The 19460-nt window shown below is 45.9% G+C and overlaps 1 long non-coding RNA gene across 3 annotated transcripts; it reads right to left on the bottom strand.

Annotated features, from left to right (window-relative positions):
• Positions 1-7624: 7624 nt before the first annotated feature.
• On the bottom strand, positions 7625-19074 carry LOC101008393. 3 transcript variants are annotated; one of them, XR_004185140.1, is made up of 7 exons: positions 18993-19074; positions 17975-18327; positions 17448-17533; positions 16617-16720; positions 16387-16533; positions 13541-15090; positions 7625-8131 (listed from the first exon to the last, which is right to left on the bottom strand). It is a non-coding gene; the product is annotated as an uncharacterized LOC101008393 (long non-coding RNA). The 3 variants fall into 3 exon arrangements; XR_004185139.1 differs by lacking the exon at positions 7625-8131 and having other exon boundaries at positions 11344-15090; XR_004185141.1 differs by lacking the exons at positions 7625-8131; positions 13541-15090 and adding an exon at positions 15862-16299.
• Positions 19075-19460: the final 386 nt, after the last annotated feature.

Genomic DNA, 19460 nt, shown 5'->3' with positions numbered 1-19460 from the left:
CTCCCTAGTCCAAATCCCACCTCCTCCACAACAAGAAGGCCCCAGTCTGGAAGCCCAGTCTGTCTGGGACCTCTGCCTGAAGCCCTGCCTCTATAGCAGGGGCTCTTCATCCACCCTCCATGCCAACCATATCCCCCACCGCGCCCTCTCCTCCTTTCCCTGCTGTGACCCTTCAGGGCACTCTTCCCTGTCTTGCCTTTTCTCTTCTCCCATGCATGTCCAGGACACAGCGCCTCACCAGGCTTTGGCGTTGGAGAGCTTCTGTACCTGCTGAGGGACACTCCTACTAGGCAGAGTGGCCCTACAGTCAAACATCATCCCTCAACTTCTCTTGGGCACATTTCACTATTTCTTATACCCTTCTCCCCCATGCCCTGGGGCACCCCTTTATCCTCTCACTCCCAAATCTGTCCCCATCTGACCTTTTCTGAGAGGTCTGATGACAGGTATATTAAGTCTGAGAGAGACAGCTCCAGCTTTAAAAATGGGGTTTTGAGTATCAGTAACTGGGGATTGTCAGAGCTAGCCTATCAATGGAGACAGGGACTTTGGGCCCCTGGAGTCCCATTCTCAGGTCTGAGCCCACTATGCTTGTTTGGCCCCCAACCAGGTGTGCCTGAGTAGCTGGACATAAACATGGGACATGTGTCTCTCTGTGACTATTGTGGAATTTGTGTGTGTGCGGCAGGGGGCATGTAGAGGAATATGCCTTTTTATTTACTAGTAAAGAAATACGTGTCTGATCATGAGTGTTACAAACTGGGAGGTAATTATGAGCAGAATGGAAAAATAGAGTAGAATTTCTAAATCAACAAGGGGACACAGGGGAGAATAAGTGGAAAAGAAGGAAAATTTAAAAAATGATATAAATAAATGGTAAACATAAAATAAGATGAAAAAAATAAAAGGGAGTATAACAATTATTTTATGAAATGTGAATGGGTTGAATTTTTTAATTAAGAGAGACTACGTTATTGGGTTTTGTTTTTTCCCATATGTTATTTAATATATTGTTGAACAAGAAATATACTTAAAACAAAATGCTTCCAAAGGAGTTGAAAATAAAGTAGCTGACAAATCCAAATACACACACACACGCAGAAATAGTAGTAGCAGTATTTTATTAGGCTAGATTGAATAAATTATGTAAAAAACAGACACACTACACAACCCAGCACCTATGTGTTTTAATAAGCAAAAACTATTAGACATGCAAAGAGAACCTTGATTTTAAAAACACAACTCAGGCTGGGGAGGGTGGCTCACGCCTATAATCCCAGCACTTTGGGAAGCCGAGGTTGGAAAATCGCTTGAGGCCAGGAGTGTGAGATCAACCTGGGCAACAGAGTGAGATCCTGTCTCTACAAAAAAAAAAAAAAATTTACTTTAAAAAATTAACTACTTTGGAGGCTGGGGTGGAACAGATCACTTGAGCCCAGGAGTTCAAGGTTATAGTGAGTTGTGATTGCACCACTGTACTCGCAATTCAGTGGGAGATTTAAAAATACCTTCTAAAGGATCCCTTTTGTTTGTTGTTTCAAAATTCGACAAAATAATCTTAGAATTTCAATGTAAATGTCTAAAACAGCTAACAAAATCATTGAAAAGGGAGACTGCTGTGAGAGTCTTATCTCGCCAATGTTGCATAAGTTCCTCAAGAGAGCTACTGTATGAAGAAGGGCTTAAAGCACAGGACTATCCTGGGCACTGCTGTGTGCAGAACGGAGAGGGTAATTCTGAGCTTTTGTCTGCCTGGAGAACTGGTATAGGATCAGCTGCGGGAAGCTGACTTTGCCAGGAGAGAGACCAGGGCAGGGTGAGTGAGCCCTGCTGGAGGCTCTAGTTGGTGGTGGTGAAGCCAGCAATAGAAACTTGAGAAAGTACAGGGCTGTGTTAGTCAGTTCATGAAAAAGTACAGGGCTGTGTTAGTCAGTTCATGAAAAAGTACAGGGCTGTGTTAGTCAATTCGTGTTGCTATGAAGAAATACCTGAGACTCAGTAATTAATAGAGAAAAGAGGTTTATTTGGCTCACAGTTCTGCAGACTGTACAAGAATCATGCTGCCAGCATCTGCTTCCGGTGATAGCCTCAGGAAGCTTTTACTCATGGTGGAAGGCTCAGGAGGAGCCAGCATAGCACATGGTGAGAGTGTGAGCAAGAGAGAGGGAGGAGGTGCCAGGCTCTTTTCATCAACCAGATCTCACATGAACTCGGAGTGGGAACTCACACATTACCACGAGGACAGCACCAAGCCATTCATGAGGATTCTGACTCCATGACCCAAACACCTCCCGCTAGACCACACATCCGACATTGGGGAGCACATTTCAATGTGATATTTGAGGGGGACAAGCATCCAAAGCATATCAAAGGCTCAAGCCCTCTCTAGGATTGGGGAACACACAAGGAAACAATGATATATGAATTGGCTGGGCAACGTTCAACTATTCATTCAACAAGCAGGTACTACAGGTGGGATAATAGGCTATCACTTCTGCCAGGCAAAAATGTAGTTTTTCTTTGGCTACCGCTACTAAAGGAGACATTTTTCTTTAGAAGAATATATAAACTTCACAGCTTGGATTTTAAGGTGCTTGGAACTGATTAGGTCCTCTCAGAACCCAGCCCATGGCCCTAACTCACAATTTCTCAGATGCAGCCAGAAAAGCCAGGTTCAAGGTGCTGTCTGTCATCCAGGACTCATTCTACATCCCTATCCTATGCTTACATATGAATAAAGCCTCCTTTTGTAGAGCTATCTATAGGTCACTAATATGTACACATGTATACACACATACATACACACACATATATACACATATGTAGATATACATGAAAGAAACATTTCAACAAATTTTTTGTGAATGAGATATTATGCCTCCCTTTGAAAAATGCTTGAAGTTTATATTGAACATGGGTAAGGGTTATCGATATGTGACTGATTTTATCTAGGTTTCCTGCCTGTAAGTGGAGCCACCAAGATGGTTATCGGAAGGACCCCCATGAAACTCCTACTCAATCTCACCTTCTTCCATGATTTAAAAAAATAGACTGACATGAGAAGTTTTAGAAGAAATACCCTCAAGGGTGTTTCTTGGGACTTGGAGGAGGAAGCATTAGTATTTGGGCTTGTAGAATCCCCAAATCAGGCAGAAGAGCGCCAACATTTCAGAGGATGATGTGGGGAGAGAACAGTTGATAAGGAATGATGCCAAAAGCAGTCTTCTCACTATGTTCTCTCAAAGGAAGGTCATTCTTTGCCTTCAAAGAGCAAAGTGCAATGGGGGAGACACAGTAAGTAAATAGGCAAATTCAATACACATGACCATCGCTTTCACAGCAATATGGGCTGGAAGCACACGCAAGACACACCTGGGCCAGGGGCTGTTTTCCTAGAGGAAGCTGTGTCTGAGGCTTGAAAATGAGTGGGAGTTAGCTGAATAGCAGGTTTGGCATGGCAAAGTCTTTCCAGTGGAGGGAACAGAACCTGTGAGGGGTGGAGCACATTTAGGGAAAAAATTAAGTTCCTTATGGCTGCAGCACTGCCTTACAGGGAAGCAGTGGCAAGAGTGGAAGTGAAGACAGATGCAAGGGCCTTTACACCATGTTACAAAAGAATGGATTTTATCCTGGGGTCATGAGCTCCTTTCCCCTTTTAGCCTTTTAGAAAAAAAAATAGGCAAGAATCAGACACAGACACATCCTCAGCAAGATACATCCAGAAAGAGTAAACTGAGAAGAGTCCAGAGACAAGGAGATGGTGAAAGAAGGAAAGCCAGGCCCCAAAAAGCAACTCCAGCAGCAAAAAGGTGGACATGGATGGTGGGCAGATGGGTGGGGAGACAAACAGGCCAGGAGACAGTAACAGAGAAAAGAGCCGTGAAAGACAAGGGATCTAACAGGAGAGGGCAAGGGAGAGGGTGTCAGAGAGCCCCCCAAGACGCCAGAGTCACACAGGCAGATTCAGACACTGAGGCTCAGACCCCGCTGAGCACCCAGGGGCTCCCTTCTCTGACCTTAGGGTTGGCTCCCTTGGCAGACCAGTCCTCTCCCTCCATTCTCAGCTTCGAGAGAAGGGAAGAAAGATGTCTGCAAGGATTCATATTTTGAGAGGGGGAAACAGAGTAAGGCCCAATTAGAAGGGTTGACTAAATGGGCCAGGGGTGGAAAAGTAGAGAGAAAATTTTGTTTCAGGAACATTGAGGGAAGGAACAATAAGCCCTCCTGTCCCTTGTCTCCAGGACCAAAAGTGGTCTTCAGTAGCTGAACCAATATCACGGAAGAAAATTTGAAAGGAAGAAAAAAAAGAAAGCTGACAGGAAATGGAAGTATTGTAAGAGACATTTCCAGTCACCTTGGAGAGGTGCAGGCATTAGAGCTCAGAGTCTCTGGCCAGACTGCCAGGGTTCAAGCCTTGCTATTATACCAGCTGTATGACATTGAACAAGTTACTTACAATCTCAGTTTCTCCATTTCTTAAGTGTAAAGTGAGGATGAAACAATAGTACCTACCTCATAGGGACGTTGGGCAGGTAAAACGAGTTCCCTAGAAAATATTTGTAGACTGCTTCAACAGTTATCTGTTGCACAGCTATCAAGGTAGCTGTTATTATTATTGCTCCTTTTTCCAGGCATGGCCTCTCCTGGTACCCACTGTGATGTCATGTACTTTCCAAAACCCCATCAGGGCTTCTCTGACTTATTAGAGAGTGGCAAACCCGCTCCAGGTGTGTTTCATTAAAGAATATATTCCTATTCAGTTGTGGCTTATGGAATTTGATTCGCAGGAATAAATTTGAAAAGTCTTGGAAAGTGTGACTACTTTGTTAGCAAAGTGTGGCTGGGTGGGATTGGCATTAGGGCTAAAAGACCTTTTCAGACTCTTGGTCTTTTAGGGTCCCTACCATTGCCTCAAGAGTGTAGCCAAGGCCGGGCATGGTGGCTCACTCTTGTAATCCCAGCACTTTGGGAGGCCGAGGCAGGTGGATCACGAGGTCAGGAGATCGAGACCATCCTGACTAACACAGTGAAACCCCGTCTCTACTAAAAATACAAAAAATTAGCTGGGCATGGTGGCAGGCACCAATGAGCCGAGATCGCACCACTGCACTCCAGCCTGGGTGACAGAGCGAGACTCCGTCTCAAAAAAAAAAAAAAGAGTGTACCCAAACAAGGGCCAGAGAGCCTGAGAATTGTCACTGGTGGGGTGACAGAGATTTAGTCTCCTCGTGCCGCTCCACAGGAGATTTTAGTAAACTTCTTGAAAGAGCTTGGAACAAAATTGCCACTGGGGACTCTAAGACTAACTGCTGCACAGTCACAGAACTGAAAGATGAACCCTGAGCTGTTCCACCTGGCAGGGAAGCAAGGCTTTATAGATGAGGGGCCTTGTAGGAGCTGAAGACAGCAACAGATGGTGGCAGCCCCCTCCAGCAGGAGAGTCCTGGGAACAGCCATGTCTGTGAGCTCTTTGAGGCTGATGCTGTGTGGCATAAGTTTGACCCAGCCCAATGCCTAGAATATAGTACCCTTTAAATGTCTGCTGAATGACTGAATGAAAAGAGGTGGCTGAGGAAAGCATATGCTGACAGGATCCTCTAGAAGCCTCCCTGATTAATAATGATCAGCTACTCCCTGAGACCTTGAAGAAGAAGACAGTGCTAGAAGCTGCTGCCCAAAATATCTAAAAGCCCGCAGAATAGATCTATGGCCTCCACTGGGGCCCATAAGTGGACATTTGGAAACCTTGATAAGTCTCATAGTTCCTGCAAGGGACTCCTTGAAATCTTAACATAAACTGTCTAAAACCTCTTAAAGGAAGTCTTGGAGCCCCTGCTGAAATCCTTGGAGAAACCCTCCCTGGAAGACTTGGAGCCCTGTCTGGAAGCCCTGGAAACACTGCCAGGAGTGACGGACAACCTTTTGGGGCTGAGTCAGTTGCACGTGTATATTAGGGTACTGGGCTCTGCCTTTGCAGCAAGGGTAGGAGGTGGGGAGGAAGGTCACTGTTGCTTTGTTTTAATACCATTGGCTGTGTCTCAGCTGCCAAAGAGACTGGTCAAAAAGCAGAGGCCAGGGAGCTTCCAAGTATTTCATCAAAATAGTGGGCTTTGGAAATATTGACTCTTAGTAGTGGTCAGCTCTGGGGCTTGAAAACATCTTTTTCTATTTTTTTCTGGTTTTTAAAATTTTGGGGTTTTGTTGTTGTTGTTGTCGTCGTCTTACTTGTGTTTTCTCCACACATGTATTGAAACCACTTCTTGATAGCTTTTTGTTGAAGGATGTTAGTGTGTCTTTGTTGATAGAATCTAGGAGAGCCTGCAGGCAGCCAGGTCGGGGCACAGATTTTGACAAACATGAGTACTATCTAATCATTTCTGACCCACTGGAGCCTGGAAACAACAACAACAACAACAAAGTTGTTCTTTGATCACAAATAGATGATTGAAGTAGTTCTGCTCATGTACTCAGACGGCTTAATTCTCCAGGCCTCCCTAGAAAAGATGTCTTTGAATGCATTTAGCTGTGAAAGGAAGACACACAAACATTCAAGTGCTGAGATTATGTCAGAGACAAATACAGAAACAGATTCAAGAACAGCTTCAGAACAAACAAAAAATGTAGATCGATACCATAGCAGAGGGAAAGGGGAGAGACGAATCTGAAAAAAAGATGAAAAGAAGGCAGTGAAGACACAAACCAAAACTCACGGCATCAGAAATGAGCAGAGAAGAAGAGCACTGCTATCAACTGGAAGACGGTCATTCAAACAGAAAATATAGCCCAATAGAGTCATTCAAACAGACTATATAGGCATCTCTGGTACAGCTGGTGAGCTTCTTTAGAAAGAATCTCTTTCTATAATTCTGAGAGAAGAAAAACGAGATATGAGAAAAGTAGTTTAAGGGTTGTGTCTGAAAGGAGCGGAAATGGAAAGAGAAGGATATATTGGGACCAAATAATAGAAAATTGTTTTTCTCCTTCTTCTCTCCCACTCAGCTCGATCCCTAAAAGTGTGGAACCCTAAACCCAAGTTCCCAGATAGCAGCCAAGGTATCCATTTCAAGGATAGCAGTCTCAAGCCTACTATGTTAACTCTTTTCTGCACACGTTGCTTCTGGTGAGTACTAGCTGATGTGCTCCCAACTAGCCTTCCTTTCTAATCCAGTTAAAAAGTTAAAATCCAGCCCTGACCTTGGGTACCATTTAAGTGACCTGAAACAGTGTAGGTGCTGCTGAGTGGCTTTGCTGTAGGCAAATGAACAGAAATGCTCCCAAGCAGACTTAAAATGGAGAAAAGTCTTAGAGTTACTTCTGAAACCTGACACCACTCAACCTCACCCCTACTCCTAAACTCACAGTCCCTCCATGACCTGATAGAAACAGATCTTGGACCTGGCTGCCTTAGGGTGGGATTCCTCTGGTTGGTAGCTTCTGCCCTGCATGACTGGGAGCCTCCTCTCAGTGTCCTCAGTATAGGGCTGGGCTCAGTGGCTCACGCCTGCCATCCTAGCACTTTGGGAGGCTGAGGCAGGAGGATTGCTTCACCCCAGGACTTTGAGAGCAGCCTGGGGACTTGGGAGGCTGACACAAAAGGATTGCTTGAGCCCAGGGAGTTGAGACTCCAATAAGCTATGATTGTGCCACTGCACTCCAGCCTGGGCAACAGAGCAAGACCCCATTTCAATCAATCAGTCAATAAAAATCAGAAGATCAGCTTGTGAAATGGGGGACTGTATTCTTGCAGTACCCTCTTCCCACCTCTTCGGTACTCAGGGCTATCCCTTTCTACTGCATCTCCAATATCAATCATCCAGAAGGATCTAGAATCATACTGACATTAAACAAGCTTGAAAATTGTGTATGAATAGTTTTTTTAAGGCTAGGCTATTCCCCCACGATGAGCTCTGGAGGTGAGCCTCCACCTGCAGTGCAGGGACTCAACCGCTCCCCTTCCCACCTGAAGATCACACTGATGGAGTGGGATTCCTACTGGTTTCCCTACCTGTCCCTGGAGGGATGAATGTTCATTCTCCCGGTTGGCAAAATGGCTGGGCAAAGACGGAGCCATTATGGCGTTTATCACTGGAGTCATCCTTGGGGCAAATCTAATTGTCAGCAGCTCTGTCACCTAAAATCAGACAAGGAATGGCTGGAAATTAGGAGTTAAAGGCAATTTAATGGCTATTAGGAAAAAGTAAAAAAATAAGAGACGTTGTTGGAAAGGTTGTAGAGAAAAGAATGCTTATACACTATTGGTGGGAGTGTAAATTAGTTCAACCATTGTGAAAGACAGTGTGGCAATTCCTCAAAGACCTAAAGACAGATATACCATTTGATCCAGCAATGCTATCACTGGGTATATACCAAGAGGACTCTAAATCATTCTGTTATAGATACATGCACGCATATGTTCATTGCAGCACTATTCACAATAGCAAAGACATGGAATCAATCTAAATGCCCACCAGTGATAGACTAAATCAAGAAAATGTGGTACATACATATACACCATGGAATACTATGCAGCCATAAAAAAGAATGAGATCATGCCCTTTGCAGGAACATGGATGGAGCTGGAGGCCATTATCCTTAGCAAACTAATGCAGGAACAGAAAACCTAACACCAAATGTTCTCACAAGTGGGAGCTAAATGATGAAAATACATGGACACATACAGAAAAACAACACATACTGAAGCCTATCGGAGGGTTGGGGTAGGAGGAGGGAGAGGATCAGGAATATGGGTATACGGGTTCTAGGCTTAATACCTGGCTGACCAAAAAAAAAAAATCTGTACAACAAACCCCCACAACACAAGTTTAGCTATGTAACAAACTTGCACACGTACCCTTGAACTTCAAAGTTAAACAATAAAAAATAAATACATTACAGCAATTTAAAATAAGACAACTTGATTGAAATACAATTCTTCTGGTATTTTTTACAGTTATTTTGTTTAGGTTTAGGAGTTAGAATTTCCCTGATACATCTATCTTATGAGAATTCAAGGGTTTGCGGTAAGACCAAAATCAGATTTTAGGGAAAAAAATAAGGGACAGGGAGACCTCATAGCAGTCAAATCTGTGGGATCCAGGATTGGGACCAGAAACACACTCCTTGATGGGTTTATGTTGAAAGGTTTAGAGCTGGGGGCTGCACATCAGGAATTCAGACTCGCAACAATGCCTTATACTCCTTCCCCTGCTGATAGAGACTGGGAAAGCCTTAATGTAGCATAGCTAGAACCAGAAAACTAAACATCATTTGGAAGAGAGATTTTTCTAGTGTCTTTTCTGAATCCTGTATCTTGTGACTTGTGCTAGGCATGTCTGAGCATCCACCTTTTTTAAGGGGAATTCGCATCCTAATTGTAGAAGGCAAATTCACTGTTTGCTTGGATCCCCCTCTCAGAATTCATCCTGGGCTCGTTTGTACAATGGGGAAGTTTGTTTATAGTTCTCTTGACCTACATTTTGTGCATGTTTTGCCCTTTTTAAAGAATCTCTTCCCCTGTACCTCTGACCTTCCTCTTCTGTCTCTCCTTCTTCTCACAACGTACTCATGTAGACATAAGATCTGATCATTTCTATCCCAGAGTGTTTAATGTTTAAGAAGGTCCAGGCCCTTCACCTAAGGATATGAAGCTGGTATACTCAAATGCATTATTAGCAGGGTTTAGTTTACTTACCTCTTTAACAAAGTGAGGCTTTCCTGATGCTCCTTAAATTCCCAAAATGCTGTCACAGAGACATGCTCCCATTGGTCAAGGAGCCTCTCAATAGTTCATATCAACACCCTAAGGATGGTAGTTCTTTTCCCCATTCTCTAGGGCAGAATCTTAAGAAGATTCCAGGGAGGTCAGCATTCTTGATTCACAGGTATTGTGGCATGGGACAAATAGACACTGCAACCTCATCTTGACTTAAGCTAGTGTGTTCTGCCTCTGTAATTGGTTAACTACTACATTTTGCCTTGAGTCCTTCCGCCCTCCATTGCTGAGTTGGTTCTAGTCTGCCTGTGACAGTGAAATATAATGTGCTTATCTAGGAAAATCAGCCAAACATGCAAGCAATAAAAGAGACACAAAATAGTAATTAAGAGTGACAAGTGTGGAAAAAGACAAATGCGGAGATAATATGTACACATATAGCAGGAAATAAACATGACAGGAGAAAATATGTAAAAGATGGGACAGTAAAGCATAATAACAGAATATAGAAATTTATTCCAGGAATGCAAGAGTGGTTCAACGTACAAAAATCAATCAATGTAATAATATAATATACCTACCGCATTAATAGAATGAAGAGAAAAAGTCTACGTGATCTTTTTTTTTTTCTTTTCTTTGAGACAGTCTCATTCTGTCACCCAGGCTAGAGTGCAGTAGCGTGATCTCGGCTCACTGCAACGTCTGCCTCCCGGGTTCAAGCAATTCTCTGGCCTCAGCCTTCCTAGTAGTTAGGACTACAGGCACGCACCACCACACCCAGCTAATTTTTGTACTTTTAGTAGAGACAAGGTTTTGCCATGTTGGCCAGGCCAGTCTCAAACTCCTGAGCTCAGGCAATTCACCTGCTTTAGCCTCCCAAAATGGTGGGATTACAGGCATGAGCCACTGTGCCTGGCCCCACATGATCATTTCAATTGATGCAGGAAAAGCATTTGACAAGCTCCAATACCCCTTAGTGATAAAAACACTCAGAAAACTATGACTAGTAGAAGGGAACTTCTTCAACATGATAAAAGGGTATTCATTTTTTTAAAACTACAGTTAACATCATACTCAGTAGTAAAAGACTGAAATATTTTTCTAAGATCAGGAACAAGACAAGGGTGCCCACTTTCACCAGTGCTATTCAACATTGTACTAGAACTTCTAGCCAGAGCAATTAGACAAGAAAAAGAGAGTGCATCCAAATTGAAAAGGAAGAAGTAAAACCATTCACAGATGACATGATTCTATATATATATACAAAAATCCTAAAGAATCTACAAATAAAATTATTAGAGCTAAGAAATTAACTCAGCAGAGTTAGGGTACAAGGCAGAGAATCAGTTTTATTTCTATACACTAGCAATGGACAACCCAAAAAGAAAATTAAGAAAAGAATTTCATTTGTAATAGCATCAAAAATAATAAAATACTTAGGAATAAAATTAACCAATGCAGTGCAAGATTTATACACAGAAAACTACAAAACATTGCTAAAAGAAATTGAAGACACCAATAAATGGAAAAACATTCCATATTTATGGACTGGAAGACTTAATATTTTTAAGATAGCAATAATGCCCAATATATATTTTAAAAATCCTAAAGAATCTACAAATAAGATTCAATGCAATCCCTATCAAAACCCCAATGATCTTTTTTGCAGAAATGGAAAAGCTCATCCCAAAATTCATATGGAATTGCAAATGGGCCTCAAATAGAACAAATCTTGAAAAAGAGGAATAAAAGTGGAATTCAAACACTTCCTGATTTCAAACTTACCACAAAGCCACAGTAATCAAAACAGTGTGGTACTAGCACAAGATTGACATATAAAGCAATGGAATAGAATTGAGAGTCCAGGATGAAAGCCATACAAGTAGGGTCAACTGATTTTCAACAAGGATACCAAGACCATTTGAAAGAATAGTATTTTCAACAAATGGTGCTTGGACACATATTGTTGAATTTTGAATTGAAATATATTTCAAATATTGTTGAAAGAATAGTATTTTCAACAAATGGTGCTTGGACAACTAGACAGCCACATGCAAAAGTATGAAGTTGAACTCTTACACTATATACACAATGAACTCAAAATGGATCAATGATCTAAATATAAGAGCTAAAACCATAAAAGTTTTAGAAGAAAACATAGAGGTAAATCTTCATGACTTTGGATTTGACAATGGTTTTTCTTAGATATGACACCAATAGATTCATTCTGTACAGCAAGCAACTGCTTCTTCCCTAAACTTTTCTACGTATTACAATGCTTTCGAAAATAAACTTAAATTTTAATGCCTTTAGGGAAGTTATTTTATTATTCAAACAGAGAATCCATGGTTCTAAGATGAATGAGAAATAGCTCCTGTACCATAAGGTTCTTTAGAGTTAGTGGAGCTGATCTTAGGGTGAAGCTGGACTTGGGAGATGAAACTAGGATTCACCCCTTAGAGGTAGCCTCTGTGCATGTGTTAGGAAGTTGCCTAGAAACCTCCGAACCAAGACTAGATTTGGGTATATGGAGTTCTCAGGTGTCAGTTTTCTGGGGAAGCAAACTGTGGGAAAAACACGGAGTTCTCTTGACTTTTGTAGAATGTATGTCTTCACTGCTGTTCAAAATTAGGGCCTGGGGCTGCCTCTTTGAGGTAGATCAGTTAACAACAGAAACTGGGTAGTGCCTGAAAGGGTTAGCTTCCATGTTGATGGTAACAGTAGGTAGTCGGTCAGGAGGACAACTCAAAGGAGCCCAGAGAGAGATGAGATAGGACACCCTTGACTGACCACTTCTGACCTACTGGGACAAAGCATAGGGAGGAGGGATGAATGGGCCCTGCCCCTGTGGAAAACATTAGATGATGCTCTTTCTCTTATCTACTCTTTTACCCGTTGGCTCTCCTGAGGCCCTGCCATTCCTTCTTAAAAGAAAAAATTTATCAGATGACAGAATAAGAGATCAAATTTGTAAAAATCAGACAAACAGATGAGATACGCAGAGAATGAGAAAAAGAAAGGTAGATAGTCTTGCAAGCAAATGGGGTAGAAATAAGGCCCCAAACAGGAAAAGATCAGTGACATCAAAAGTGGAGAGAGAATGGGTCACTGGAAGAAGGATAAGGGCAAGAATAAGGAAAGAAACAGGCATGAGGTTAGTAAGAGGGCTTCAAGAGGGGAAAGAGTCATCTTGCAGTATTCTCTCTCCTTTTCATTGTTTAGACACAAGCATATTTTAGCTGTCTTCCAACTCTCTCCCTCTTCTCCCCTTTCTCCTTTATTCCATAATAAGTAAGTGTTCAGAACCTGACCACACCATGCAGTAGGCTAGAAATAAAGAGGAAAAAGATGAATGAAACCAACTCCCTGCTCTTCAATCAGCTACTTGTTGTGAATTATGTGATGCTCTCCAAAGGGCAGGGATCACGATAATGAACTTGTAAGTTGGGCTGTAGTTGGGTGCAAGGCTGGGGTGGGTGGGGTATTCTGTGTATATATCAGAGGAAGACTGATTTTGATCACCCCGAATTTGGGTCCACGCTGCCAGATTGGCTGAAACTATACTTGGGCTAGGGAGCCCAGTGACCTGAGTAGTGGTTAAATATATAGACCCTTAAAGTTTACGGCTCCCCTGAGTGCTAGTTGGATAATTTAGGATTGCTAGGTAGGCAGTTGCGGCATCCTCACTCACTTATATACACAAATTGTGGAAGAGATTATTAGATTTTATCCACTTTTCCTGAAATACATATTAATGAAATTAATACACAGAGTTATATACTATTATCAAAATTTGATACAAGATATTTCACCATCAAATTACGGCACCTTGTCCCATCTTCTTTGGAACTTGCTCTCTCTGCTGCAGATGGCATCACTAGGGCCCACATTTGGAACCTCTCCCAAGATGTGCCCTGGAGTCTGTGGAGTTTGGGTGTTGTATTCCAGCTCCTCCTCTGCCCCTTTTGATGCTGACAGCATTCTTCAGAGCAGGCTCCTCTTAGGTTCCTGCACATAATCTCTCCTGCCCAAATAAACTCTCAGCCATGCTTAGCAAGAAGCTGCATAATTCATAGGAAGTGAAGTTAAAAATCTTCCCCATCTTTGCCTTTCCAAGCTGCTGCTCAAAAGAGAATCCAGTAATATAGACTGAGGTCTAGGGTTTCCAAGGATCTGTACTTTCCCCTATATCTGGAGAGGGGTAGCTAATGTCACTTCCAAATCTCTGGCTTGTGAATAGGTTCTTATTCTGCCTGTTTTTAAACATGCCACCCTCTCCCACAGTTGGCATCTGTGGGCCATATGGAAAGAGGGGACATTTTCTCTTGAGCTTCTGGGAAGTATGGTTTCTTTTCTAGTTTTTCCATTTCTCTTTTCAATGCTGAAGCATTTTTCAAGACTTCCTTTTAGTCAACAAGTGCCTTCATGTTTTGTCTCCTCTTCCCTTAGCAAAACCAAAAGTAAGGTATCCTTTGGCAAGGAGCCAGGTATATCACATCAAGGTAAATGACCCATAGTTCCTCATTTTGACATTCAACTTATTGCCCAAAGGAAGAGTTCAGTAGCCAACAGGAACGTTGCCCCTCCAAAGTGTGCCACCTCCAGTGAGGCCTCCCTGTCATGCCCGGCCTGTGGACAGCCAGTCCCCGCCATCCCTTCAGTCCCCTGCCAAGCATGGATGTATTGTGCAGGCAGCCATGTGGCCTGACAGTCTCTACCAGTCCTGCTGTCCCTCAGCTGATAATCAAACCCATCCTGAATGACGGGAAATGCGTCCTCTGCTAGCTGTGTTTTCTGTGGAACTCAGGGGAGGGGAAGGGCCAAGCCATTATTAACAGAGTGTTGTTGGGAAAAGTGAAAAGGCCACATCCTTTCCAAGGGACACTTTTCCTGGAAAGCCCCTGGAGCTTAGCTGGCTCATCCTGTGAAGCTGGTTCTCGCCACAAGGGCGCAGGGCCATTAACTCAGCCTGGAGGAAGCCTGCAGGGCAGCTGGCACTCTGGAGGGACAGAAAAAACAGGCCACCAGGCACAGACAGGCAAGGGAGGGAGGAGGATGGAATGGAAGACGCCTGGGCTGGATGGAAGTCAGTGCCCTTGGGTGCTGGTACCTGCCTTCCCAGCCACTGGTAGATCAGGCTTCTGAGCCTGTTGGCTGTCAGGGCTGGACTGTGCCCCACAGGCACCATGGCAGTCCCCGTGGAATCCCCCAAGTGTCACCAGGCAGCATACAGGTAACAGGCCTGGAAGGTCCCCATCAGCCCGGTTGGACATGTTCAGACACTCTGGCGCTCCCCGTTCAGTGGCACAAACTCCAGGAGCCAGTGAAGGAAACAGGAACACACCAGGCTGAGCAGTATGGCCAAAAGCTATTTATTCCTAAATAAAAAGCAAAATAAACAGGAGTCTCATCACCATGGAGCCACAACCCCATCCCTGCCTCCTTCCTCTGCCATATGCTATCAAGTAAGTTTCCCAGCCACAAATAATTATTAGAACCTCCTCCCCATGTGCCAACTCCAACCTCCGCTATGTATGACACAGGGGGCAGCCCTACCCCCAGAATATACAAAATGTTGCACAGATACAATATGTACACTGAGGAAGGGGACCCACCTCCAGCAGCTCGTACCCTCACCTGGTCTACATTAGCTCCATTGTCCTGCCTCAACTGCCCCTCTGAGTAAGATGGGAGCTCCCATGAGGGAAAAATTGCTTTGGTGAAATTAAGGCCATCAGAGAGGCCATGAGGCTTCCTCGAAAGAAATAAACTCTGAGCCTCTAGCTCTTAAATAACAATCATCATCATCCAGAAATTTAAGGACTCAGCCCTGGCCAAGGCGGCAAAGGGTCTGCACTTGTGTGTCTCACCCCATTAGACAGGGGCTTGTCTTGCTACTCTAAGGGTAAAAGGGTGACTGGGAAGGGGTGATAGGGACATGGTAGGGGCAGAGTCTCCAGGCCCACTTCTCCAGGCTTTGCTGACAGTAGCCTGCTTTTTATTTTTTATTTTTTAAATTTTTATCCATGACTATTTTTTAATCCCATAACTTTTTTTCTATAACTTTTCCATAACTTTTTTCCATAACTAACTTTTTTCATAACTTTTTTCTTACAACTTTTTTCATAACTTCTTTAATCCCATAACTTTTTTTATCCCATAACTTTTTTTCCCATAACTTTTTTTTAATCCCATAACTTTTTTTTTATTTTGTGGCCTGTTTTTAGATGACAATGATGTTCACCTTATCTGCACCTGTCTCCCTCATTAGATAGGGGTCTTATTTTGCTACTGTAAGGGTAAAGGGGTAACTGGGAAGGGGTGGCAGGGACATAGTCGGGGAGACCCTCTGGCCCCACTTCTCCAGGCTTTGCTGACAGTGGCCGGCTTTTAGATGATTGTTATCTTCACCTTGTTCTCCTGAGCCCAGTAAAAAATGGGGATGCACAGGGGTTGCTGCCCAAGCCTGGGCGCTCCTGGGGGTTCTGCACCTCATGAAGCAGCCGCATGATCTGCTGTGCAGTGGGGCTGTTGTGGGGAGAACCCTCCCCGGCCTCTTCTTGTTCAGGCTCCACACTGTGGGAGATCTTTGGAGACGGGGAGGCAGGGCTCAGAGCACCGTGTGAGCCCTCCCCTCATCCTGCCAGCACACCTTGCCCAAGGGCTCTACTCACCACCCTGCGAGTCGGCAGCCCCAATCTCCTGGGGGGCTGGGTCCCCTGGAGCGGGCTCATCAGCAGGGTTCTGGGCAACAGCCAGGAATCTGCCATGCCACTCGTTGTGGCCGCCCACAAGCTGCAACACCAGCTCAGCAGCGTCACCTGGAGGGAGGGGTGCTCAGCTGCCACGTCCATGCCCACGCCCACCCCCACCCCCACCCCTGCAGAGATGTTGCGCATCCTACCTTCATCTCCTCCTTGTCCTGGGCCAACCTGCTTACGTACTCATCCTCCTGGTGCCACGTCTCCAGCACTGACCTCTGGCTCTGGTATGATGTGATGTACTTTCCTGCAGGAGGACAGGGCTCAGACACTGGGGCCCTCAGCCACCCTGCAAGCTCCACGGCCCGTTACCCCGGCCTCTAAGCTCACTGATGGTGCCCTGTTCTCCAGACCTTGGCCCCAGATGCAGCTGACATTCCAGTTTCTCCACCCACTCCTTCTCCTGCCCAGGCTCCATGGCTCTGGAGTCCAAAATGAGGTCACATCCCCACTTGGCAACCTGCCCCCACCCTTCTTGGCCATGCCAGGAAAGACTCACTCACCTGCAGCTTCTCCATAGTCCCCTGCAAGGCCCTGTGGCTCTGCCCACACAGAATCGCCCCCAGTCCCTGGGGCTGAGGTGGCCGCCTCTGGCTGCTTTTGGGCCAAGGCCACCAGGTGAGAAGGCACTGGCAGTGCACCCTTTGCTCTTTCAGCCACCCATGTGGCAGTGCCTGCTCCTCTTCGGCACTGGCTAAAGCCAAGTTTTAAAAAGTCACTAGTGGGCAGGAGGTGCGCATTCTTGTAGGGGGATACACAGGATGAACGGGCCAGGGCAGTAGAGAGAAGCCCTTCCCTTGGGGCCTCAGAGGGTGCACCTGTTGGTCTCAGGTGAAATGGAGTCTGACCACTGGCTCCGAGGGAAGGGGTGAGAGTCCAAAGAAATCAGAAGGCAGAAAAACCAAGAGCATAGGGTGTCTGGGAGGGAGCAGAGAGGGAGGCAGCAAAGGTGGGGCAGGGGGAGTCAGGCTCACCATGGCCTCCCAGTTCTCCAGGTCCTCTAGGATGCTCAGCATGGACCAAGGCTCCTCCTCCTCCTCCTCACTCTGCAGTCCATCTCCTATGGAGGTGGGGGGTGGAGTGACCAGAGGGGTCCTCAGACAACGCAACAAGGGAGGTACAGTGGGCCCACCTCTGCTCCCACCCTCACTGTGTAACCCTAGGTCAGCCCCTCCCCAGAGAGGAATGAGCAGCTGTTCTGTATTTTTATTGTATTTTTAAAGGCCAAGGTCACACATGTTGCCCCAGGCACAGTCCCACTACCTATCGACCTGGGAGTTCTGACCTGCTCCACTTCTGACCTGGGCCAGTTGACCCATCCTTAGGCAACCTGGTGGTCCCCCGCTCCCAGGTCACCATGTGTCTGAACTTAGAACAAGACCTGGTCTGCATGTGATCCAGCTCTTCTAAGGTTTCTTCCAGCTCCTCAATCCTATGCTGCTAACAGTCCCCCGCTCCTCCTGGGGCTCTCTCCTCTTCCTCTGAGTGGTCTCCCCCGTACCTTCCCCAGGGAGAGCCATGAAGCTCAACTGGGCCTGTAGCTACTGGTTCTGCTTCTAGGCGCTCCTAAGGGGTCAGGAGAATGAGAGGGCACAGAGGCTGCCAGGTCTCATCTCCCTCGGGCACCTGCCCTCAGCAGCTCCGTTTCCTGGGTCTCCTGCAACTCTTGGCGGGCCATCTCTGCTACTCTTTTCTCTGGTGCTGCAGCTGGTCCACGAGCTGGATCTCCAGAAGTAACTGCCTGTGCAGTGCCTCTTTCTCAGAGATCAGCTGCTGATAGTACGGCTGCAGGTGGCCCCGGCACTGGTTTCGCTGCTGCGGCAGGCTCTGAGCCTCTTGGCTCGTCAGCTCCACCTGCAGGAAGACGCTGGGTGTGAGGTCAAGCGGTGGCTGGCTTCCAGATTCTGGGCCCAGAAACAGGGTAACAAGGGCACCGTGGGACACTGTCGCCTGCCCAGGCCCCTGGCCCCTTGTTCCAGGCCTAAGTGACTGCCTCCCTTGCCGAGAGCCCCATGCCTCCTTCCCCAGCCTCCAAATCCACGCACCCAGCACCCACCATTTAGCCTGCCAAGCCACAGGTGGAAGGCAGAGCCAACCCATCTGCTTTCAGTGGCACACATGCCTAGTACTTTCCCGCATTATTATCTCGGTGCAATCCCACAAAAAGCTGCGAGGAAATGCTCATTTCTTTTTTAGAGTAGAAAGAGCCAAGACTTAGAGATGGAAAGCAGTTCAATGGTGAGCAGTGGAGCCGAGGCCAGAATTCAGTTTGAATCTAAGGAGCCTCTTATACCACTGTCTTTTCCCTGTGATTGGAGGGCTCCATGTCTCTAGCTGGGATGATAGCCAGCTAGAGGATATTGGGAGGAGTCCAAGGCTACCCACCTCTAAAAGTCAGAGGGCAGGAAGCAAGAAATAGTCATGGCACTGCCCTGGAGGGTGCTGGGGTCACCTGTACTGCTCACCAGAGGCAGCTGCCTCTGGCCTTCCACTTCCCTTCCCCAGAGGCTGGTACCCACCTCCCTGCCCTTCTTGAATTGGGCGAGGGTTACTATCTCCTTCAGCTCGCCCAGATGCTTCTTCCAGTTGATGTTTCTGGGAAGCGGGCTGATGGTGAGTGCAGTCGTTCTGCGAGTTTGCCTGGCGCCTCCACGCCTCCCAGGCTGTTGCTTCGGCTCCTGCTCCAGCAGCCTCTCCTCTTGTTCCAGCAGCCTCTCCTCCTGCTCTTGGTTCAGGCGACTCAAGCCCTCATTTTCTTGCACTTGGGCTTAAAGCTGTCCTGTCCATTCCAGCTCCCTTCCACCATTCTCCAGCCCTGCCTACTCCACCCTTCCTCCCTCCACTTCCCTCCCTCCCTCTCCTGTTCCACCCTCCGCCTCCGCCTCTCCATTCCTTCCTCCTCCCTACTCCACCTCTCCATTCCATGCCTCCCTCCACCCAGCCCCTCTCCCTCTTCCCTCTCCCTCCTCCTTCCCTCTCCTCACTGT

This window comes from Papio anubis, chromosome 7 (genome assembly GCF_008728515.1).
Source record: "Papio anubis isolate 15944 chromosome 7, Panubis1.0, whole genome shotgun sequence".
Taxonomy (NCBI): Eukaryota; Metazoa; Chordata; class Mammalia; order Primates; family Cercopithecidae; genus Papio; species Papio anubis.
This window is presented reverse-complemented; position numbering and strand designations above follow the sequence as displayed.